Consider the following 21,079-nt stretch of genomic DNA (forward strand, 5'->3'; position numbering starts at 1 on the left):
TCCTCTCATACATTCACCTCCTTCCCCAAACAAGTAGTGGCGTCCCTTTTCCTCCAGAGAGCAATGCAGCTTTGTGAATGATAGCCAGTCTTCTCACTGGACTTTCCTTGTGATAATGAAGATTTCTTTGCCTCAAAACCCATGTCTCAGACATTAGCTTACTGGGCATTAGGTTATCAGCTTGTCTGAGTTTGTAACACAATCAATAGATCAAAGAGGAAATCAAAAGGGAAATAAATAATGGTCTCAAACAAGTGAAAATGAAAATATATCAAATTTTGTGGGTTGCATTAAAAGCAGTTCTGAGAGGAAGTTGAGAGCAACAGAAAATGAGAGCTATCTCAAATAAACAATCTACTTTTACCCTTCAATGACTAGAAAAAGAGGAACAAATTAATCACGAAGTTAACAAAAAGAAAGAAATAATAAAATCAGAGCAGAAGTGAAGGAACTAGAGGCCAGAAAAACAATTGAAAGGATCAATGAAACTAAAAGCTGATTCTAGAAGATGATGAACACAAACTGGCAAAATGTTAGTCAGTCTAAGAAAAAAAGTGACATAGTACTCTACGGTGACTAATATAATAAAAAGAGGAAGAAATAAAAGAGGGTTATTACAATGGATAGAACAGGAATATGTAGAATCATGAAATACTATGAATAATTGTATACCAACAAATTATATATCTAAAGGAAATGGGTCCATTCCTAGAAACACACAACTGACCAAGACTGACTTAGGAAGATGTAGACAACCTGAACAGTCCAGTCTAGTCATCTGAGAGGCACAGGTGGAGGCTGAAGGGCAGGACGACAGGCTTGTAGTGGAGGCACAGACACCAGAGAGCCTGGGGTTGAGGAACACATGGGGCTAACAGGCCCCCACATTGCGACTGGTATACACAAGGAGCTCTCCTTATGGCCGTTCTCTGCCCACTGATAACCAGATAAGCCCTGACCCGGCTGAGTTCCAAGAGAACCCTCAACTTGCTTCTGTATTCATTGTGGAGCCCTGGGCACCAGGAGCTTTGGAACAGTTACAGAGATTCCAGAAAAACGGTGTTCCCACTCCACCACTATCCCTGCATGAAGACAGCTCTCCTTGGGGTCTTGCCTATTTGTCTCTTCCCCCAGAGCCCAGCCGGTGGAGGATGTGCCCTGGGACAATGTCCCTTCAGAGAAGGGGCAGGTCTTTCTACTACTATCTGACTAAATAGGACAAGTACTGACTCCGCCTTCACACCAGTGTGAGGAACCTCAGCCCTCAGGACACTTACCCAGGCCATGCCCCTCCTAGCAACCTGCACAGCCACCATGGAGGTTTTCTGAATGGTAAAGTGCACTCCAAAGTCCCTATTATTGAAGCGAACTTGTTAGTGGACAAAGATTTGTTGAAACCACGCCATGCTTGGAAGCTGTCCTTATGTTCTTCCTGATCTTAGTTCTCTGAACTCCCTGCAATGAACACCTTTTTGATGTTAATCAGAGCACCATGTGCTCCCTGACCAGCCTGCCAATGTGCATGTCCTTCCACCAGCCATGAACACAGGAAGCTCCCTACCTGATCCTATCGACCTGCACTTTCCCCTGGCATTTCCCACCTACCCCAGCCTGAGTGAGGGCATCAGTACCTCCAAATTAAGACACAGCATGATCCACCTCAACCACCACTCCAGCCAGTGCCTGGACCAAGCTTGGACTTTACTCCCTGTTCAACTACCCATCCTGTGGTCTTCCCTGAGCAATTGCAACCCCTAGGCTTCCTGAAGCAGTCCCCACCCTCATGTTCAGGGCTCTGATAGCCAGCCCTCACTGTCAGCCTCCTACCTGGGCCACCTGTCACTCAGTGCTCTGGCTCTCTCATCCTCCAATTCCTCCACCTTTGCTTCCTCTCCTGTGCTGGGTACCCCCCTTACCCAGCTGCTTCCACTGGAATCCCTTCCTGCCGCCACCATGTGCCCCTCAGCCTCCTGAGTCTGTCCAAGGGCACAGCTGACACCCAAGAGCAGCTCCCCCAAAAGTTTGTGACAACAATGTCATTGCTTTGTCCTGCATCACTCGGGGTGTCCCCCTGGATACCAGCAAACCGTCCGCTGACCAGAGGCTGCCTCCATACCCATACAGCCCCCTAAATTTGGTTCTGCCCACCCAGCCACCTACCCCAAAGCCTCTACAGCACCCAGCAATGTCCTCTCTGGCCTGCTCAAAGCAACCTTCAGGTGGGCAGCCTTGGGGCAGCCCACCATACTGTGGGACACTATATCCACCCAGCTCAATGGCATGAGCAAGCATTTTACCATCAGCCATTGAGGGACTTCAGCCTGGGAAACCGGTTTCCTCACAGAGTGTTCTTTGATGACTGGTGCTCTGACTTGTTTGTCCCCTGGCGTGCACACACTCTGTCTCAGCAGCAGGAACAGTTTAGCATGGAAGCCCATCAACCAGCCTGGTGTTGGACACCCCAGCTTTTCCGAGGGGCCTTTATTTTTAGGGGACAAGGGGCCAATTATTGGCCTACAGGACCCCATGCCCTCAACCACCAGAACTTGACTCTCTGTTCCTGCCATGGCTCAGGGCCCAACTTCATCCTCCCAGGAGAGTCCTACTGGAGATTGTGGCAGCCCAGGCTGGAGTGATTGCAGATGCTAGCGAGGATGTGGAGAAAGGGGAACCCTCCTAAACTGTGGGTGGGAATGCTAGCTGGTACAACTACTCTGGAAAACAGCATGGAGATTCCTCAAAAAGTTGAAAATAGAGCTACCTTACGACCCAGCAATTGCACACTGGGTATTTACCCTAAGGATACAAACATAGTGATCCAAAGGCTCACATGCACCTGAATGTTTATAGCAGCAATGTCCCCAAAAGCCAAACTATGGGAAGAACCTAGCTGTCCATCAACAGATGAATGGATAAAAAAGAAGTGGTATATATACACAATGGAATACTATGCAGCCATCAAAAGAAATGAAATCTTGCTATTTGTGATGATGTGGTGGAACTAGAGGGTATTATGCTTAGTGAAATAAGTCAATCAGAGAAAGACAACTATCATATGATCTCCCTGATATGAGGAAGTGGAGATGCAATGTGGAGGGTTTGGGGGGTAGGAAAAGAATAAATGAAACAAGATGGGATCAGGAGGGAGACAAACCATAAGAGACTCTTAATCTCATAAAACAAACTGGGGGTTGCTGGGGGGAAGGGGGCAGGGAGAGAGTGGTGGGGTTATGGACATTGGGGAGTGCTGTGAAGTGTGTAAACCTGGTGACTCACAGACCCGTACTCCTGGGGCTAATAATATATTATATGTTTATTAAAAAATGTAAAAAAATTGATAACAAAACAAAAAAACCCCAAAACTCCCAAAAGAAAACCTCGTGGTCAAATGGCTTCACTAGTGAATTCTAATGAACATGCAGTGGAAAATTAATACCAATACTCCTCAAACTCCTCCAGAATGTTAAGAAGAGGCAACAATTTCAAATTCATTCTACAAAGTCAGTATTATTTGTATAGCAAACCAGATAAGGATAACACCAGATCAAAAAAGCAATAAACCAGTATCCTTGAATACAGATAGAAAAATTCTCAGTAAAATGTTATCAAACTGAGTTCATACATTAAACAAATTAGACACCATGGCTAAATGGGATTTATCTGTTGGATGCAAGGGTAGTTGAACCTACAAAGATCAATAAATGTAATTCAGTACACCAAGAAAATGAAAGATAAAAATCACATGATCATCTCAAAAGTTGCCCAAAGAAATTAGACAAAATATATCATTCTTTTATGATAAAAACTCTTAACAGATTGGGTATAGAAGGAGCATACCTCTACATCATAAAGGCCACCTACAGGAATCCCACAGCAAACATCCTACTCAATGAAGAACAATTGAAAGCATTTCCTCTAAGAACAGGAACATAACAAGGAAGGACACTCTCACCACCTCTATTCAATATAGTAGCAGAAGACCTAGATAGAGCAATTAGGCAAGAGAAAGAAATAAAAGCCTTCCACATCAGGAAGGAAGAAGTGAAAATGTCACTCTTTGTAAATATCATCTTACATACAGAAAAATCTGCAGAGTTAATAAAAAAATCTGTTGAAAGTAATCAATGATTCCATAAAGTGACATATTAGAAATTGACTTACAAAAATCAGTGACATCTTTTACACTAACAGTGAAGCATCAGAAAAGGAAAATAGCATCATAAGCAATAAAATAGGAATATAAGTAACCAGGGCAGTGAAGGTCCTGTACAATGAAAACTACAAGACTTTCCTGAAAGAAATTGAAGACACAAACAAATGGAAACACATCCCATGTTTATGATTTGAAGAATTAATACTGTTGAAATGACCATATTACACAAAGCCATTACAGAGTCAATGTGATCTCAATCAAAATACCAAAGACGTTTCTTATAGAAACAGAAGAAATAATTCTGAAATTTGTGTGGAAACATAGGAAGCTCCAAATAGCCAAAGGAATCCTGCAAAAAGAGAGCAATGCTGGAGGTAGCACATTTCCTCATTTCAAACCATACCTCAAGGCCATAGTAACAGAATACAACATGGTAATGGCACAAAAAGCAACATATTAACCAATAAAACAGAATAGAGAGTCCAGAATTAAATCCCAACACATGTGGTCAACCAATACTAGGTAAGGAAGCCAAGAACACCCAATGAAAAGGATAGTCCCTTCAAGAAATAGTGCTGGGAACACTGGAGAAACACAAGCAGAACAATGAACTCTTTGGATCATCTACTCCTTTCAGAACATATTTTCAATGTGCAGCTAATAAATATGCACAGACATTATACAGATTATAAAAAGAAATTCAAGCAACATGTTAAGAGAGTTAAGTTCAAAGCTTTCTAATAGAAGTTCTCTTTATTATAGTAGAAGTTCTAATATGATTTCTGTCTCCCCTCCTGCCTGTCTGATCTCTGGAGCACTCCTATTGCTGGTGCTCCCAATCTGATGCCCTCTGTTTAGAGTTCATCTGAGCCAGGTGGATCTGACTCCTGTAGGATTTGGCCACACAACCAAATGACCCTTGACACGTGCTCTCCTACTGTTGAGCTTCTGTCTCTCAAATTTAAAATGAGGAAAAGACTCTCCTCTGAGGATTAAATTATTTATTGAAATAAAGTACATAATGTTCAGAGTGAAATGGCACCTGGTAAACGGTGGGCCTGATTATTTGGTAAAGGTCAGCAGAGAGCAGGATCCTGGCCTCATGGTTTCAGCTTACAGACCAGCCTGTGCAGATAAGTTTCTCTGACGGAGACTCTGACACAGGTTGATTCCAATCAGCCTCTCAGGGTTGGTCAGGGTCTCCCTTGCTTTTTCTGCCCCAGGCCTCTCTCCCTTGATGCTTTCAAGTTGAAAGCCAAAGTGCCAGTTCTCCAGGTCTTTTCCCACAGCTTGGCACTCACATCACTCCCCACAGGATTTGCCCATTTCAGCCTTGACCTTGGATGGGCCTGACCTACATGGGACTGAGAGAGTGAGTACATTTTTCCAGGTCACATGTAATCTCTGCAAATGATTCACTGACATTGCAGGGACTGAGGAATGTGATTGAGACACTGGGCATTTCTGTGAATATGTACTGAGTAAAGTCTTTCAACGACGGACCAAAATGCATAGTGTCCTTTATTTTTGTACCTTACTCTCAATACGCTCTGAAGTAAACCATAACACATAAATGGATGTGCAACAGGTTCAAATATCTCAAATATCTTTCCTGCTGCCTGTAGATTGCTTTTAAAAATTACAGTCTCAAAAAAAAATTACAGTTCCATTAACTGGAGGTAGGTTAATCATACAGGGAATTATTACTAATTGCTCAATAATACTTGAAACCATCTTTAAAACAGTATCTTCAGGCAGAATAATAGTGAGTTCTTCAACAGAAGGTAGCTCATTAAGGAGTAACTAATCCTTTGTTTTAAGAGGAAAATTCTTATTTTCCTTCTCAATTTGTCAATCATCTTCTCCACCTGACAGTAGCGGAGAAAGTGATATACAAGAGGAAGATGATGAGAATGAGGAGGTGCTTGAACTATCTGAATCTGTTGCACTGTTCAAGTCCGAATCTGAGTCCGAAGTCTCTAGAGAGTCAGGGGTCCCTGCCAGCTCTCCTGCACCTGGGGCAGTGACGCAGTTCCCTCTGGGTGGAGGTCCTGGCCTTGACTGTGGCGTGAATTCAGTTGGCTGCTCCTTGGCAGGCTGAACCTCGGCGGCCTGTCTGCTGTCCGGGGATCTCTCATCCGACTGCAGTGTCCTCCATGACCCTGGGACAGGTATACAGCCCCGAGACTGCACCGCCTGACCTTGGCCATCCCCCAAACCAGTGCCATTAAATTTCAGAGTTTCCCACTGAGCCGCGGTGGCCTCAACTAGTTCCACGGTGTCGCGCCAGAGGGCCCTCAGACAGGCACACTGCTCGCTAGGAAAAAGAACTGTGCGGGTTGTAACCGCATGTGCGCCAGATTTCCCGCGTTTCTAGGGTAACAGCGCGGGGAACCTGCCTGGAGACTCGCCCTTGCTGCTTACACAGCAGCAATTCTGGGGAGCCTACTGTGCGCTTGCTTTTCTTTTAATTTCTTATTTACTCATTGTTAATTAATGAGTATAATAAAATTTCTCCAAGTGTCTATAAAAATGTATTTTTCCTTATGTGTGAGTCCTTTGCCTTTATATAGCTCAGGGCTTTGGTGGGAGTGATGCCTCCTCACTTTCCTTGGAATCTCAGACATTACAAATAGAGTGGATCGCCTACTCAGAGGGTGCTGGGGCAGGTACCCACTGTCACATGCACTGTGCAGCTGACCTCAGGGTGGACATCAGCATGCTCCAAACCCTGCGAGTTCCTTAAGGAATTCTCAGAAGCACCATTTTTTTTTTTTTTTTTTTGGATGCTTCGGTTATGGGATGACAATCTATTGGGAGGGGCTGGGCTCACCAGAGGGGCAGATGTGTGGGCTCAGAGGATGGTGAACATTCGTGCTGTACCCTTTGACGTCTCATAGCAGGCTGCCAGGGCAAAATTCAGCCCACCAGCTAGAGTAATGCTAGTTAGAGGAGGAAGGAAAATTTTGAAAGGCCAAAGGAATACTATCACTATGTGTGTGCTTGTGTGTGTGTGTGTGTGTGTGTGTGTGTGTATGTGTGCTCTCATATTCCACATCTTTCCAGGTAGCAAACAGGCAAAAAACTTTACCCCGCAGTAGAAGATAACCCAGTGAACCCTTCATCTTAACAGTGTCAAAATAAATGAAGCTCTCTGCAAGCCAGAATGAGTGGCGTTATATATGCAAAGTGCTGAAAGGAAGAAGAACTACAACCAAGAAGAATGTACTTGACAAGACTATTGTTCAGATTTGAAAGAGAGATCAACATCTTCCTAGAGAAACCAAAGCTAAAGGAGTTTATCACCACCAAACCAGCCTTACAATAAATGTGAAACTGACTTTTTAAAATGGAAAATGAGTGGTCAGAAATTGCATGAGTATATTATGAGTAAAGAGATGTAAAATACAAAAAATATGTAAATATGATAGCATGTACATAAAATTTGGAAGAGATAAGGAAAAAGGAAGAGTTTTTTTTTTTAATGAATATGTTAACTGTTTCCTCTGCTGTGCAGAAGTTTTTGATCTTGATGAAGTCCCAAAAGTTCATTTTCGCTTTTCTTTCCTTTGCCTTTGGAGACATACCTTGAAAGAAGTTGCTGTGGGTGATAACGAAGAGGTTACTGCCTATGTTCTCCTCTAGGATTCTGATGGATTCCTGTCTCATGTTGAGGTCTTTTGTCCATTTCGAGTTTATTTTTGTGTACGGTGTAAGGGAATGGTCGAGTTTCATTCTCCTACATATAGCTGTCCAGTTTTCCCAGCACCATTTATTGAAGAGACTGCCTTTTTTACACTGTATATTTTTCCTGCTTTGTTGAAGATTATTTGACCATAGAGTTGAGGTTCCATATCTGGGCTCTCTACTCTGTTCCACTGGTTTATGTGTCTGTTTTTATGCCAGTACCATGCTGTTTTGGTGATCACAGCTTTGTAGTAAAGCTTGAAATCAGGTAACACGATGCCCCCAGTTTTATTTTTGTTTTTCAACATTTCCTTAGCAATTCAGGGTCTCTTCTGTTCCATACAAATTTTAGGATTATTTGCTCCAGCTCTTTGAAAAATACCAGTGGAATTTTGAGCGGAATGGCATTAAAAGTATAGATTGCTCTAGGCAGTATAGACATTTTAGCAATGTTTATTCTTCCGATCCAAGAGCATGGAATGGTTTTCCATCTTTTTGTGTCTTCTTCAGTTTCTTTCATGAGTGTTCTGTAGTTCCTCAGGTACAGATCCTTTACCTCTTTGGTAAGGTTTATTCCCAGGTATCTTTTGGTTCTTGCTGGTATAGTAAGTGGAATTGATTCTCTAATTTCCCTTTCTGTATTTTCATTGTTAGTGTATAAGAAAGCCACTGATTTCTGTACATTGACTTTGTATCCTGCCACGTTACTGAATTGCTGTATGAGTTCTAGTAGTTTGGGGTGGAGTCTTTTGGGTTTTCCATATAAAGAATCACGTCATCTGCGAAGAGAGAGAGTTTGACTTCTTCCTTGCCAATTTGGATACCTTTTATTTCTCTTTGTTGTCTGATTGTTGTTGCTAGGACTTCTAATACTATGTTGAACAAGAATGGTGAGAGTGGGCATCCTTGTCGTGTTCCTGATCTCGACGGGAAGGCTGCAAGGTTTTTCCCATTGAGGATTATATTTGCTGTGGGTCTTTCATAGATAGATTTTATGAAGTTCACGAATGTTCCTTCTATCCCTATACTTTGAAGCGTTTTAATGAGGAACGGATGCTGGCTTTTGTCAAATACTTTTTCTGCATCAGTTGAGAGGACCACGTGGATCTTCTCTCTTCTCTTATTGATTTGTTCAATCCATTGATTGATTTGCAAATGTTGAACCATCCTTGTAACCCAGGGATGAATCCCACCTGGTCATGGTGGATAATCTTTTTAATGTGCTGTTGGATCCTGTTTGCTAGGATCTTGTTGAGAATCTTAGCATCCATATTCATCAGAGACATTGGTCTGAAATTCTCCTTTTTGGTGGGGTCTTTGTCTGGTTTGGGGATCAGGGTAATGCTGGCTTCATAAAAAGAGTCTGGAAGTTTTCCTTTTGCTTCAATTTTTTGAAACAGCTTCAGGAGAATAGGTGTTATTTCTTCTTTGAAAGTTTGGTAGAATTCCCCAGGGAATCTGTCAGGTCCCGGACTCTTGTTTTTTGGGAGTTTTTTGATCACTGCTTCAATCTCATTACTAGATATCATTCTATTCAGGTTGTCAGTTTCTTCCTGGTTCACTTTTGGGAGTTTATAGTTTTCCAGGAATGCATCCATTTCATCTAGGTTGCTTAGCTTATTGGCATATAACTGTTGATAATAACTTCTGATGATTGTTTCTACTTCCTACATGTTAGTTGTGATCTCTCCCTTTTCATTCATGATTTATTAATTTGGGCTCTCTCTCTTTTCTTTTGGAATAGTGTGGCCAATGGTTTATCAGTCTTATTGATTCTTTCAAAAAACCAGCTTCTAGTTTCATTGATATGTTCTACTGTATCTCTAGTTTCTACCTCATTGATCTCTGCTCTAATCCTGGTTATTTCCTTTCTTATGTGTGGAGTTGGTTTGATCTGTTGTTGATTCTTTAAGTTCTTTAAGGTGTAGAGACAACTGGTGTATTCTGGATTTTTCAATTTTTTTGAGGGAGGCTTGGATGGCTATGTATTTCTCCCTTAGGACCGCCTTTGCTGTATCCCATAGGTTTTGGACCAAAGTGTCTTCATTCTCATTGGTTTCCATGAATTGTTTAAGTTCTTCTTTGATCTCCTGGTTGATCCTAGCATTCTTAAGCAAGGTGGTCTTTAGCTTCCAGGTGTTTGAGTTTTTTTCCGAACTTTTCCTTGTGATTGAGCTCCAGTTTCAAAGCAGTGTGGTTTGAGAATATGCAGGGAATAATATCAGTCTTTTGGTATCCGTTGAGTCCTGATTTATGACCCAGTATGTGGTCTGTTCTTGAGCAGGTTCCATGTGCACTTGAGGAGAATGAGTATTCTGTTGTTTTAGGGTGGAATATTCTGTATATATTATCTACGATGTCCATCTGGTCCAATGTGTCATTCAATGCTCTTGTTTCTTTATTGATTTTCTGCTTGGATGATCTGTCTATTACTGAGAGAGGCGTGTTAAGATCTCCTACTATTAATGTATTCATATCAATATGACTCTTTATTTTGATTAATAGTTTTCTTATGTAATTGGTTGCTCCCATATTGGTGGCATAGATATTTACAATTGTTAGATCATCTTGGTGGATAGTCCCTTTAAGAATGATGTAGTGTCCTTCTGTATCTCTGACTACTGTCTTTAGTTTAAAATCTAATTTATCTGATCTGAGAATCACTACCCCAGCCTTCTTTTGAGGCCCATAGACATGAAAGATGCTTCTCCATCCCTTCACTTTCAGTCTGGGTGTATCATTAGGTTCGAAATGGGTCTCTTGTAGACAACATATGGATGGGTCCTGACGTTTTATCCAATCTGCAACCCTGTGTCATTTTATGGGCACATTTAGGCCATTCACATTGAGAATGATTATTGATAGATACGTTTTTATTGACATCGTGTTACCTTTGAAGTCTTTTTTTCTGTAGATTGTCTCTATATTTCTGTTCAATGATATTCTTAAGATTTTTCCTATTTTATAGAGCCCCCCCCCTTAATATTTCCTGTAGTGTCGGCTTGGTGATCGCATACTCTTTTGAGCATTGCCAGTCATGGAAACTCTTTATCTCTCCATCCATTTTGAATGTCAGTCTTGCTGGATAAAGTATTCTTGGCTGTGTGTTCTTCTCATTTAGTGCCCTGAATATGTCTTGCCAGCCCTTTCTGGCTTGCCAGGTTTCTGTGGACAGTTCTGACGTTATTCTGATGGGCTTGCCTCTGTATGTAAGGAGTGTCTTTGTCCTAGCTGCCTTCAAGAGGGCCTGCCTACAATTATAATTCTTCATTCTTGCTATTAGCTGTCTTGAGGTCTTTTGAGAATCTATAATCTTGGGGGGAGCCTGTTCTGCCTCTCGTACATGAACACTGGTTCCTTTTGCGAGATTGGGAAAATTTTCATGGAGAACTTGTTCCACTATATCTTCTAGATTTCTTTCTTTCTCCTCCCCTTCAGGGATTCCAATAATTTTGACATTGGAATGTTTCACGGCATCATTTATTTTCCTGATTCTGTTTCCGTGGCTTCTAAGCTGTTTGTTCCAGGTTTCCTCCTGATCCTTTTCTCTCTATCTGTCTATCCTCCAGGTCACTAATTCTATCTTCTGTCTCAGTTACCCTAGCTTTTAGAAAATTTAGATTAGATTGGAGCTCATTTAGAGCATAGTGAACATCATCCCTGGTGGCTTTCAGTTCTGTCCTAATCAATTACATTTGGTCATCCATGGCTTTTTCCAATCTAGCTATTGCCTGGATAATTGTTAGCCTGAATTCCCTTTCCAAGATATTGTCTATGTCGATAGCCATTAGCTCTGTTGTGGAAGGCCCATCCTCTGAATTTTTCTTCTGTTGGCCAACATTCCTCAATTTTATAAAAACCATTTATGAAAAGCCCACAAAGAATATCATTCTCAATGGGGAAAAGCTGAGATCCTTTCCCTTAAGATCAGGAGCACTGGAAGGATGCCCCTATCCCCACTGTTTTTCAACATAGTACTAGAAGTCCTAGCCTCAGCCATCAGACAACAAAAAGAAAGAAAAGGTATTGAAATTGGTAAAGAAGAAGTCAAATTTTCTCTCTTCACAGATGACATGATACTTTATATGGAAAACCCAAAAGACCCCACCCCCAAATTACTAGAACTCATACAGCAATTCAGTAATATGACAGAATACAAAATCAGTGCAGAGAAATCAGTTGCTTTGCTATGCACTAACAATGTAACTGTAGAAAGAGAATTTAAGGAATCGATTCCATTTACAATAGTACCGAAAACCTTAAGATACCTTGCAAAAAATGTAACCAAGGAGGTGAAGGAACTACAAAGAAGATATCTAAATGGACAAGAAACACATGAAGATATGCTGAACATCCCTTGGCATCAGGGAAATACAAATCTAAACCATAATGAGATACCACTTCATACCAGTCAAAATGACTAAAATAAACACTTCAGGAATCGACAGACATTGTCAAGGACATAGCAAAAGGGGAACCCTAACTACACTGTTGGTGGAAATGCGAACTGGTGCAGCCACTCTGGCTAACAGTATGGAGGTTCCTCAAAAAGTGGAAAATAGAGTTACCCTATGACCCAGCAATGGCACTACTGGGTTTTTACCACAAAGATACAAATGTAGTTAGCCAAAGGGGCACGTGCACTCCGATGTTTATAGCAGCAATGTCCACAATACCAAACTATGGAAAGGGTCTAAATGTCCATCAACAGATGAATGGATAAAGACGATGTGATTGATATATCTATATTTATATCTATATCATCTATCTGTATCTATATCATCTATATCAATATCTATCTATATCTGTATTCACACACACACATGGATATTATGCAACCATTAAAGAAAGAAATCTTGCCATTTACAATGACATGGCTGCAACTAGGAGGTATTATGCTAAGAGATATAAGTCAATCAGAGAAAGACAACTATCATATTATCTCGCTGATGTGTGGAATTTGAGAAACAAGGCAGAGGATCATGGGGGATGAGAGGAAAAAATGAAATGTGTTGAAACCAGACTGGGAAACAAACCATAAGAGACTTTTAATCTCAGGAAAATCCTGAGGGTTGCTGCAGTGGTGGGGGTGTGGGAGGGATAAGATGACTGGATAATGGACATTGGGGAGAGTATGTGCTATGGTGAGTGATGTGAATTGTGTAAGACTGATGAATCACAGGCCTGTACCCCTGAAACAAATAATACATTATATGTTCATAAAAAAAGACTTAAAGGATGTGAGGGCAATCTTGCTGCAGCATCTGTCACCTCATTGATCGCCAAGGTTGATTCGGTCGATCTGGCTGGCTAGGCAGGTGTGCCCTTCCTCCTTCACCACTCCATATACATCCCTCCCAAAGCCGCGCACTCGGTCGAAGAGGATGACCTTCCCCGATAGAGGAGAGGACCGTTCTTTGGTCAAGGGTGTACGAGTAGCTGCGCTCCCCTGCTAGAACCTCCAACCAAGCTCTCAAGGACCATTTGCGGGAGAATGTAGGGTAGTCAAACTTCAAAGACCCCAGACACACCCAAATGAGGCTCTGCATGTGGCAGTCTGCCTTAAAAAAAAAAAAAAAAAGATGAAAACAAAGAGTCAATAAAGTAAGAAACTAATTGAAAAGGAAATAAAAGAAAAAAGATAAGGAAAATTTTTAAATGAAAGATAAACATATCATGAGAAAAAACCCTTAAATTCTGTATATTTTTTTCCTCTAGTCCTAGAGTTTTTCAGTCCTGTGTGGTCTGTAAACTTGGTGTTCCCTGTTGTTTCATCTGGTCTTCTGGGGAAGGGGCCTGCTGAACTGAATCTCAGGTGCCTTTGCCTGGGAAGAGTTGCACAGCCCCTTGCCAGGGACCCAGACTTGGGCTGAGCTGCTAGATTGCTCTATGTCACTTTTGTTCCCCATAGGTGTTCTGCGTCTCTCTAGAGGATGAAAACAAGTAAGGCCTTGCCCGATCTTGAGTCCCGGTGCCAAGATATGGCAGTCCCCTCTCTTCACTAAACCCTCAGGGATAAGTGGTCTTCACTTTTGTGTGTGCCAAAGTCTAAAGACTCCTGTGGTGTGTGCTTGCACTGATCCTCCCAGCAGAATGCAAAAGCTCCCTGAATTTCTGTCCTTTGTATGGTCCCCACACAGAGAGTGGTCACCCAGTCATGCACTCCTCTATGCTGTCCTTCCTGGGGAAGGCATATGGCTACAAGTTTTCTGTCCTTTGCAGTACCCCTACACTCTGAGGGATTGCCCAATTGTGCACACTCCCGTGCCATCCCTGCTGGAGGAAGTCATTACTCTAGGGATGCACTTTTCTGTTCTTTGCAGGACACCTGCTGGAGTGCTGTCACCAGATCATGCTGCAGTTCGTAGTTTATAGCGAACCGAGTAGAGGTCCCTCTTCTGGGCTTGTTGACCCTCACTGCTTTCTTCACCCCAATGCTTAGGATCCCTGTCTGCTCATGCAATCCTGTTCTTTCTGTGACCCTGGAAATTCTAAGACCACACTGTCACACCTAGGATTCTGCCCTGCTTCCCCACCTGAGCACCTTTCAGGCAGAGATGTCTCTCATTGGAGCAGATTTATAAAGGTTCTAATAGTGGGCTCTGGGGCTATATCACTTTCTAGCAGCCAGTTTACAGAGGCTCCCTCCCTCCACTGATTATCTTCTGAGATATCCCCTCAGATTACCCAGACCTCCTACTTTACAAAAAGTGGTCACTTCAGTTTGTAGAATTCCAGCAATTTTTTCCTTACATCTCAGTTTGAATTCATAGGTGTTCAGAGTGATTAGATAATTATCTATCTAAATTCAGGGGACCAGATAAAACAAGGTCCCCTACTCTCTGCCATCTTGCTTCCCTCCCCAAAATGCAAATCCTATAATCCGTGCAAGAAGAGGAGGTGACTTCTATCATACATAATGAATTCAACAGATCTTGTTCAATATGTTTGGTGTCAACAGTGGAAGGACTCCATATACTCTAAAGCCTTGGGTCACCCATTGTGCAACACAGCTTTCCCTTCCCTATATTTCCATAAACTAAGTCACCATCCACCACACACAATTACTATCTTAGTGTTCATAAACACAAGTTTCCAATTTCACATCAGGTATTGGCAGTCCAACCAATCCAAACCTCTTTCAGCAACAAATAATGATTGATCAGAACTATCAAGATCTTAGGGCACCTGGGTTGCTCAGTTGGTTAAGCATCTGACTCTTGATTTCAACCCAGGTCATGATTCCCAGGTTGTGAGATTGAGTCCTGCGGTGGCTCCATGGTGGGTGTGGAAACAGCTTAGGATTCTCTCTCTCCCTCTGTCGCTCACTGCCTCCATGTTCCCTCTGTCTCAAAGCACCAAACCAAAACAAAACAAGAAAAAAAAATCACTGTTCTCAGCAGCAACTATTATGGGCACCCAAAGCACCTTCACACCACTGTGTAAGTGGATCCTCCAGCACGGGATTTTCTTCAGCTCTAACAATAAAGAAAAGCTCTAAAAATGCAGAGCATCACTTTTAGGAGAAAAGGTAGTTGCTGGAACTCACACTTCTATAGAGTCAGGAACTGGATGAGTTGTGGAAGGAGCAGCTTCCTAGTGAGATTTAATTCACTTTTGCACCTGGGAAACCAGGGTACTGGGAAGAGATCAGGGGGATACCTTAAAAGGAAGGCAGGTCAAAGGACTGTAAGTCTGCATTATTGCCATAACGTTGCTATAGACTTACTGATAAACATCATTCTTTTGACTCTCTGTATGTAATTCTGTGTAAAGCCACAACATTATTTTCCATACATGTCCGCTCCCTCACTGCATACTACAACAAAGGATGCTTCTGTTCAGAGACCCAACGGATTAGTGTGTAAGCATTTTGAGGCATAATTTGAAAACACCATAAAGGCTTACTCATCTCAACAAAGTATTCTGTCCCTCTGAAAATATAGGGACTATTTTCAGCCCCTTGCAGGTCTGGCATCTCAGATAATAGATCTTGCAGTGTGGACACTGGATCACAAAAGAGTGGCAGCTCTCTTCCTATCCATTCAACACCTCTAAGTACATGCTTGGAAAGGAGGAAAACATACATTTCCTTTGTCTTTCATCCACAGTAGAGCAGGTGTCGAAGGTAACAATTCTCCAGGATAGTTAGCATCCTCTTATAGCATCCAATAACTCATTATTTGCTGTTAAAACTTGAATGTAATAATACCTTGCTTTACTATCTACTTCTTGTCACTTGAAAAAAGAAGCAAAATTGAAATAAAACAAAAGCATTTATTTGGGGTCTTAGAATTGCAATTCAGGTATACAGATTCAGGTAGTAACCCAAATTGTGCCCCACTAGGGAACAAAAAAATTGAGGGTTTTTAAAACAACAGAGAATGCTTATATATGTTGTTTAAAAAATAGTTATGATTGGTGTTGGTGATCAAAAACTAATCTCACCTGAACAGAATTGGTTCTCTGATGGCTAGAGTCATCATTGAGCAAATGTCTGTTACTGCTGCAAGTTGCAGATGTTCCTGCAGAGCCCCTGGAATATTCCCGGATTGGTCCTGTTCAAAAGTTCATTTTTCCAACCAGTGAGGACATGTGTAAGAACCACCTCCTTAATGGCCTTGGGCTCCATTTTAAAACCTCTTAATATAAGTGACCCCAATTCTTTTTACCTCAAACACATTTCAACAGATGAGAAATCATATTTTCAGCATACATATATTTTTAATATAAAAAAGACCTAGGACACTTTCAACTACTAAAATTATATCCTACAGCTATCAAGTCATAAGCAATATTTATTTGTCTCTTCCCTAATGGTCCCTTAATGCTAAATTTTATTAACATCAGGTTATTGTTTATAATGCAAAAACAGGAATGAACAGAGCAGTAAAATTTTCTATTTCCTGTACCTCTTTCTGTAACATGTGTATTTAGAAGCTCAGGGTTACTGTATTATCATTGCTATTTTGAAATCAACTGGACAAAAATGGAATTGATGTTCTACTAACACAAGTTCTATAAAAAGATCATCCAAAAAAAAAAATCCTCCTAGCTTCACAACTAATACAGTCACATTTTAATTAAAATAACTAATTTGACCTAACCGAAAATGTTAGTAATTTTCTAGCTTAAATTCAATTAGTTTTAGTTACTGGTAGAAAGCCTAGATACCCAACTTGGCTGTTTAAAAAGTATAACAAGTATGCCTAGATGTCAGTATGCTCAGTGCCCGTCATGCTGACTGTTGATTCCATACAACAGGCACGGAGTAGATGTGTGTGGATGGGATGATGGAAGAGGAGATGAGGAGTGGACAGAACCAACAGAGCAGGCAAGGGGGAAGGAAAATCAGGAGGTGAGAAGGAAGACCCAGAGAGTCCCTAAATCCAAGCTGTACACATAATATAATACAGAGAATAAGTACGGAGACATGCAGATGATGGCCATTTAGGTCCATCTGGTAAAGATAGGAGAGGATTATGCTAAGTGAAATAAGTCAAACAGAGAAAGTCAATTATCATATGGTTTCACTTATTTGTGAAACATACAAGGAATAGCATGGAGGACATTAGGAGAAGGGAAAAAAGAAGGGGGAGAAATTGGAGTGGGAGATGAACCATGAGAGACTATGGATTCCGGGAAACACACTGAGGATTTTAGAGGGGAGGGGGGTAAGGGGAAGGGTGAGCCTGGTGATGGGTATTAAGGAGAGCAAGGATTGCATGGAGCACCGGGTGTACCATGCAAACAACGAATCTTGGAACACTACATCAAAAACTAATGGTGCACTGTATGGTGACTACCATAACACACTAGGAGAGGAAATGGGAGTTCAGTCAGCCCTTTAGATGCTAAAGCAGGAGAGACAAGCAGTGTGTTCTAAGAGGGTCTGTACTGTGTCAGCCAGCAACATTGGGCTGCTAGGACCTCCATGCCTGTTGGGCTTAGGCTGATTCCCAAACCTGAAGAGCCACCAGTGTGGACAAGGCTGACTCCTAGAAAATCTTTCTGGGGTGGCAGCTTTCAGCCAGCACAGTTACTCCCCACTTGGACTGGCTCCCTGATGAAGTTCTGGGCATTGTATAATCAAGACTTGCTGGTGTCTCCTATTGGAGAATATCTCAAATCATTCTGCACTGCCCTGCTCTGACAAGGCAGTCCAGAGCCCTCCAGGTGTGTCTTCAGGAGCAAGAATATCCACATTTGTGCACATTAGCTCTTGGAATGAGGCAGTGGCCAGGAACACTCAATAGTCCACTACTGGAACCCAGCCTCTCTCTACAGATACCCTGGTTCAAATTACAGATTCTTCTGAACTGTGTCACCCATGGATGTGTGGTCTTGTACTCCGTCAGTTGGCCTTTGGCTCTTGGGGACCCCAGGCCTGTCGGGCTCAGGCTGGACCCCAAAACTGCATAGCATCCAGGGTAGTCAGAGCCTACTCCCCCCAACATCTTCCTGAGGTGGTAATTTTAAACTGAGGACTGTCAGTCCCCATTGGGACTGGCTGCCTGATGGTGTCCTGGGCTCACCAGTAATCAAGTTTCTTATGAAGGATACTCTAGCCAGTTGACTGGGCTGATGCTGGGAAGGCAGGACAATTTCCTCCATCTCTGCCTCAGGGGGACTATACACGTTTGTGCAGAGTAGAGCTTGCAGTTAGGCATATTCTGGGTCCTGCAAGAGCTGAATCCTGTGACTGGGCTCTGCAGACCCTTGTCTTTCTGGATCCCTGACTGCACCAGTCTGCACAGCAGCACATGCCCAGCACACATACCTTCAGCAGATCATGGGTGTCAGGGCCCTCCAGGCCTGGGGAATTAGTGCCTTTCCCAAATGATGGTAGAGTCTAGAGGATAGTGGAAGCCCATCCCCCATAAATCATCCTGAAGCAGCAGTTGCAAACTGGTGAGTCAGTCCTCATTTGAAGCTGTTGCCTGTTTAGGATCCAGGCCTTCCAGGTTTCTCTTACTGGAGGAGTCCCTGGCCAGTAGTCTTGCCCCTTGTTGACTAGGAAGTCCACTATCCTCCAGATTTACCTGCAGGGGGAAAGGGCACACTCTTTATTATGTTAAAACTTGGTGCTTAAAAGTAGGTGTACCAGCTAGCCACCCAGTCCTGAGCTGGCTAGTCACAGCTGAGGTGGGAGATCCTGAACTTTCAGGTTAGAGAAGTGTTTCACGAGTTCACACAGGCCCATATTTGTGCCTCAGTCACATAGGAAGGATGAGCCCTACCTCAATAAAATAAAAGTGATCTCTCAGTTCCTGTGATGTCCGTGGATACCTTCACCTTCTTCTAGGCCATGGGAAAGGGCTGAAGACCTCAGTTCTAATCCTGAGCTTACCACTAACCAGCCACATGACTCTGGCTGGATCCTGTAAGGACCTATTTTAGCCAGAACATTTCCATCCAGGTTAAACAATAACTGTGTTGTTTAACCCTTAAACTGTCCCTGCCCCCCTTCCCCCAGGGGACTTACTCAAAACAAGTCCCAGAAACCAGTCCCAGGTAACAAAGCCCAAATATAAGGGTGGGTAGGCCAGGTGCAGACATCCGATCAGTGGCGGGGGGGTGTGCATACTGTCTCCCTAGTTACCAAGGAGTATGCCCCCCCCCTTTGGGAGCCTTTTGGGCGCCAATTCTGACCAAGGTGATAGACTAATTCAAATATCTACTAGGGTAAATTGTAATTCAATTGTTCACTTATGTATGACCTAGCATGACTATGCAGCTTTCTCTGTGTGTTACAATTTCATTGGCCACCTGTGCGTGGCCAGGCCCAACTGCTTGGCCTTTGCCCTTAAAGGCTAGTCTGTGAAACAGAGAGGGGTCACTTTGTATCAGTCTCGCTCCTTTAATCACAGACCCATTATTGGGGGACCTAACAGATCCCAGTCTCTGCAAGCCCCTGCCCCTCATCTGTAAGAGGTGGTACTAGACTTAGGACATCTCCAAGTTCCATGATGATGTGGCCCCTCCCTCTCCTCACTAAGTAAATGGGACATGGCCGAACAGGGGACTTTCCAGCGTGAAGTTCCCTCCTTCCTACAACAAGCTGTTTCTACATGTGCATGTTTCATATTAAGTTTTCTGTTCCTGGGAGGTCATAGAAGTCATAATTTTGCTCCAAAGTGAACTGGGGAGTGTACTGGTCCCTGAACAAAGAGTGGTGGGATCTGGCCACCTCGTGTGCAACAGCTCTGAGCAGGGCCATCACCAGCCCTGCTCATGGGGAACATTTGCTTCTAACTTGGTGGCACCAGTGGCTCCTCAGGATGGCAGTGCTTCCCCTCAGCTCATCCTCCTGACAGGCTCTCCCTGCGCCCTTGGCTCTGCCACAGTCCCGTGCTCAGTGCAGCTCAGGGAGCCCCCAGGAGGGCCAGATAATGGACTCTCACCTTGTAGTTTTGTCTCCCGGCGAAGTCAGTAAGGGCTCTGCTGAGCATCCTAGACTTGTGACCCTTGGCTACCAAGAGCCACATGAAAAGTGGAGTCAACAGAGCTGCTCGAAACAGCATGAAGAATGGGCTTTCCCCCATTTGTGCAGCTCCCAATCTGCTGCAGAGATGTGAGCCCATTCCTCCACACCTGCTAGAGGGTCAAGGGGCACCAGAGACATTGCCCATGAGGAGTGTTAAAATCAGAAAGCCTTTCCTGTGGTTAAGAGACATCGTCAGCCAAGGACAGCTTGGCCTGGCACTGAGCAAAACATGCATGGTTTGTAGAGGACCTCCTGACACTGCTTCCACATGGCCAGTGGCCTGGGAACTAACACCAGCCTTTTCTTGCCTCAGCATCTATCCTCAGCTGGTCAACCCAGGTTGAAAAAGCACACTGCTTCCTACAAATAGGGCACATGGTCCCAACACGAGAGTTCCTTGGCAGTTCTAAAGCACACAATGATGGACAGCAGTGCTCTGAGGGGCAGTGGGGCTCAGCCAGCCCTACTGCCAGATCCCCCACCTACCCTGAGCCGGCTCAGCTGGGCCTCCATCATGCTGGGTGTCAGTCTACGTTGCAGTATCTGAATGCTCTGAAGTCCATGGCTTCCCAGATACCATCTCATGCTTAGCCTACCACCTCCCATTTCGATTCCTTTATGATCTCCAAAGTGTGGTGACCTACTCTAAATATGCTGTCGTATTTTATCATCCTCACTCTTCTCTGGGGAACTGGAACCAGTGGCCAAACCAAGACCATTGAAAGTCCTGTGAAACCAAACCTGTGATCTCT

At 43.1% G+C, this 21,079-nt stretch overlaps 1 protein-coding gene and 1 pseudogene across 1 annotated transcript in view; one reads left to right on the forward strand and one right to left on the reverse strand.

Annotated features, from left to right (window-relative positions):
- LOC116862399 (butyrophilin-like protein 1) overlaps nt 1-21,079 on the forward strand; it is a 119,358-nt gene that overhangs the window by 46,608 nt on the left and 51,671 nt on the right. The gene's annotated exons all lie outside the window — the stretch shown is intronic.
- LOC116862411 lies at nt 5,508-20,385 on the reverse strand (annotated as a pseudogene).

The sequence above is a fragment of the Lontra canadensis genome, unplaced genomic scaffold, assembly GCF_010015895.1.
Source record: "Lontra canadensis isolate GAN:19392208 unplaced genomic scaffold, GSC_riverotter_1.0 scaffold240, whole genome shotgun sequence".
NCBI lineage: Eukaryota > Metazoa > Chordata > Mammalia > Carnivora > Mustelidae > Lontra > Lontra canadensis.